This window comes from Pinus tabuliformis, chromosome X, assembly GCF_031772625.1.
Source record: "Pinus tabuliformis cultivar Carrire ecotype Pingquan chromosome X, CPIR1, whole genome shotgun sequence".
Classification (NCBI taxonomy): Eukaryota; Viridiplantae; Streptophyta; class Pinopsida; order Pinales; family Pinaceae; genus Pinus; species Pinus tabuliformis.
Genome location: NC_142308.1, coordinates 969,129,882 through 969,134,316, shown reverse-complemented (window position 1 = coordinate 969,134,316; position 4,435 = coordinate 969,129,882). Strand labels below are relative to the sequence as shown.

Here is a 4,435-nt window from a genome sequence, read left to right as displayed (position 1 = left end):
TTCATGGTTACCATCAAATCTTCCATGTATTCAAGAGAAAGATCAGCAAAAAGAGGAAGATGAGAAAGTCATGTTAGAAGGTGACATGAAACATGATCCAGATCAGCAAAAGGACCAAGGATATCAAAGCTATATTGAGATATGGTTTCAGAAGGTGACTAAGTTGCAGCGGTACTCTCTCCCTCAGCTATGTTTGATCCCTTCAAAGTCAGATCATTTGGTCTCTAAAGTCCGGATAGTTGTCCAAGCATGCATTTCGAGCCTTCACATCATTTTTTCTCTAATATCGATGTGCACATGGCTCCATTGGAAGTATTCTTATACTTGAAAATGATTTTGTTTTTCAAGTAGGGTAGGGTAGAAAAAAGAAAAAAAAAAAGAAAAAAGAGAAAAAAGAAAAAGAAAAAAAAATGAAAAAAGAGGAAAATAGAAATCTAAGGTGAAAACCTCCTCGGAGGCGCCTTAGATTGGCTCATTGATTGAAAACCTCCATGAGGCGGTCAATGGGTTGGAAAAAAAAGAGAAAAGAGAATAAGATCTTTGGGTGAAAACCTCCCTTGGAGGCGCCCAAGGCAAGCAATTAGGGTGAAAACCTCCATGAGGCGCCCTAGTTGTTTTTCAAAAAAAAAGAGAAAAAGGAAAAGAAAAATAAAGCTAATCTCCATTGAATAATTTCATGTTGCAGCAATGACATTGCAGGTTGCAAGAAGGACGTTTCATGACAGGAGGAGCACTCAAATCAAGGTTAAAGGAATCTTTTTTGTGCCTTCTACAGGAAGCTCTGTATTTCTACAGGAAACATCCTGTAGAACCTTTGTACGAGCCAAATCCAATTTCAAAAGTGAATCTAATGGTGGGAATCTATTGATTAGACCTGCAAGCACTTGTGTGGCCATCCCTTGCCTTTCTCCATCATTTTTTCCACCTCATTGTGCTTCTACAGGAACTTCCTGTAGAAATTGTGGGAAACTAGACATGGATTTCAAAAAGTGGTTTGGCGAACATGGTAGCTTCCTCAAGGGTTCAGAAGTCCTCATGCAATCTTCCAACTCCTCCTCCATCATCTCCATACCTGCATCACAGCCCAAGCTCAGTTTTCCCTTCCATGCAAACACATGCTAAATGCCTTGAGGCAAAAATCCATAGAACAAAATTTGTTTTTGCCATAACTTGAAAACCATGCATCCATTTGACAAACCGTTTTATGGGGAATTCTACAAGGGTGATGGCAACATGCTTGAGCAGTTTCAGCCAATTTCGGTGCACGGTTTCCAAGAAATCAGCCTCCATCACCATCAACCATTTTTGCATTTTCTCCATAACCGTGCATCCGTTTCAAAACCTGTTTCATGGGGAGATGCACATGGGTGATAGTAGCCTACCCAAGCAGTTTCAGCCGGTTCCGATGCACGGTTTCCGAGAAAGTGATCTCTGAAATCTTCAGCCATTTTCCATTTTTCTCGAAATCCGTTCATCCATTGATCACTATTTTGCTATGGGAGATGCATCATGATTATAGAAACATGCTCAGCAAGTTTCAGATCGATCCGCTTTGCCGTTTGGGAGAAATGGCGAAAACAAGTTCTGGTTTTGTGACCATGCAGCAGCAGCAGCTTGAATGTGCAGATCTGAACGTGGAAACAATTGCATGCAGCTCAGATCCGGCCAGAGGACACCTGCACAAGGAAAAGCAATCAAAAATCATCAGCCAAGTCCTCACGCAATCAAAGGATCCAAGCATGCAGCAGCAGAATCAGAGCATGCAGCAGCAAAAAGCTTCACAAGCAGCCGTTTGACTTCAGGTACGTGGCTAAACTAATTCCTCTTATTGCATGAATGTAATTTAGAAACTGCATGAGCAATGAGATGGTCAGGATTAAAAAATTTTGGTGGCCAGTTAGCATCTAGTTCAACAGCGCTCGGTGGGTGAGTAAGACACGTGCGCTCAGCCATCTCAGGAGGAAATTGGGAAACCAGTCATGGTGACTGTTTGACCTTCAACGTGATTGATGGAGTAATCATAGGTAGGGAACGTGATGATTCGTGACAGCACTTCTGTCTGCATGGCCAACACATGTTCTTGCCAGCTCACCCCAAATCACGCAGCAACTCAAGAAGGCTCGGCTGAAGTTCACGAACTGTTGTTCATCTGCACTTGCCACATCGTCAACTAAAGTCTGCACAATCTATTAACTTCTCATCCTCCACCAAGATTTCTCGGCCATATTTTTTTTTAAACCCACCTATGCAAGGGCGTTCTACAGAAAACGGGTGGGTCTTCTACAGGAAAGTGCAGCAGAGACTTCCAGAGCAGAGAAGCCTAAGGTTCTTCATCCAATTTGAAGCTTGAAGAAATGCAGTCAAGGTTGTTGCAAAACAACTACAGCCCAGGAACAAATGGATTGCTTCTCCGCGGCAGAGTTTGGACAGACTAAACAGGGATAGAGCGCGAAGTCTTGAGCACAAGAAGCACTTGAATGATCAAGTAAAAAAAAAAAAAAAAAAAAGCTCACGATATTGATGGTAACTGCTTATCTGTACTTTCATCTGAAAGATCTATTCAGGATGGCTCCGACAACTCTAAGGTCAATATAACTAGCAATGTTGTAGATCCAGATAAATGCAGTAAATCTGGACCAATGGAGACAGGTTGGCTTCGGCACAGAAGCATTAAAGCTACTGCTAAGATTTGCCCAAAATCTCTTCATCAGAGACAGAGTATGAATGATTCGAATAAGAAGGAAAATACGTCTTCCATTTCTGATCAAAAGGACCATCATCAAGTTCACATGGAAGAAATTGGCAGAGATACATTGGGTGTTGCCGATGATCCTTGTGCAAAGAAAGTAAGAAACAGAGGGGATTCCCCTTCAGCTGACTCATTTTCTGGACCAACTCCCTGTCAAGAGCACGACACATCTGCGAATTTAGTAAATCCAGAGACTCAGAGATACATGGAAGGCTTAGACAGTCATAAAAATGTCTTGAAGGAAGCTCATAGGAAATCAATCCATGCAAAGATATTCAACCCAAGCATCTGGAAGAAGCGAAGAAACGAGGGCATGATGCAAAAAGGTGATTGTGCAAAAGCAGATTGTCCAAGGAAAGACACCTTGAAGCAAGATTTTTATCAGAAGATTCAATCTTGTCCTCCATCCCCTCAAAAGGTTTCTAGGTTTTCCCCAACTTCAACTTCTTCCGGCCAAGGCAGAAAGCCCAAAATGACACCTGTGCAACCTTTGAGGACAAGAACCATGGAACAATGTTTGCTCAAGGAACTTCAGTTCAACAAAAAAAAAAGAAAAATCAAACAGATCTTTTGAGAGTACGGACAACATTTTGACCTCTCCTGAATCAAAGTTGTATCTTCCAGATGTGTTCTGGTTTTTGAAGGGTTGTACATCAACGAATTAACAGATTATTCCTCCTTGAAATGAATTTAACAGAGAATAATCCAACAAAAGCAGGTGTAATGGCAGTATTTATCTCTATGTTGACTCGGATCAAATATACTTAAGTGAAAAATATTACCTTCTGGCATTCTAGTCCAAAATATGGGTCCTAAGAGTTAATGTTGAAGTCTGCCAGCACTGTATTTCAGCTTTCTGCATTATCATGCCACTGCCCTATGCTTGCAATTACTTCTGTCACTTGTCAATACAGCGTATTGTCTTCAATGCCTGTGACATTTCCTATCAATGATCTTAAGGAAAGCTCTGTTTTCAGCACCTGAATTGGGGCATTTGAATTCAGCAATACATTATATTGTTTCTGCTGCCCTGTGTGATATTTTCCAACTATGATAGGAAAATACAGCGTATAGAAAAGAGAGCACTGATATTGGGCACCTGATTTCTCAGCAATACACAACATGCTATTTGAGACATATTTCAGAAACACGGCATACTGTATTTGCTGCCTGTGATGTTTTCCGATTATGATAGTAAAAAGAGCACTGCTTCAGTCTCTAGATTTCTTAACATTATGCATACTGTTCGGGGCATCTGATTTTTCAGCATCAATTCAGGGTATATGATTTTTCAGCAGTAAGTCATAATACATATTTCATTGCCTGTGATCTTTCCAACTATGAAAGTAAATAGAGGACAGGTCAATTTGAGGCACATGATTTCTGCACAGGAAGCCAGAACTCAGCTACAGGACTGTTTCTACAGGAAGACAGAGAACTGTTTCTACAGGAAGCCAGCGAACTGTTTCTACAGGGAGTTTGAAAAGAGGGAAGCCAAAGGAGGAATCGGCCGAGATGTTAGCCAAAGAAGCCACCAGGGCCATCAAAGAGGAGGAGAGAGATTGGTTGCTCAGAGGATGAGCAACACTTTCAGTAGGGGGGTGATGATGAGCCCCAAAAATGGACAATTATTTGGGCTCATCCAACCTCCTAAGTTGACTTAATCCACCATTCTCATTAGTTTAT

General features: G+C 41.4%; 1 pseudogene; it reads left to right on the top strand.

Moving 5' to 3' along the window:
• Positions 1-2,519: 2,519 nt before the first annotated feature.
• Positions 2,520-3,699, top strand: LOC149142956 (uncharacterized; annotated as a pseudogene).
• Positions 3,700-4,435: the final 736 nt, after the last annotated feature.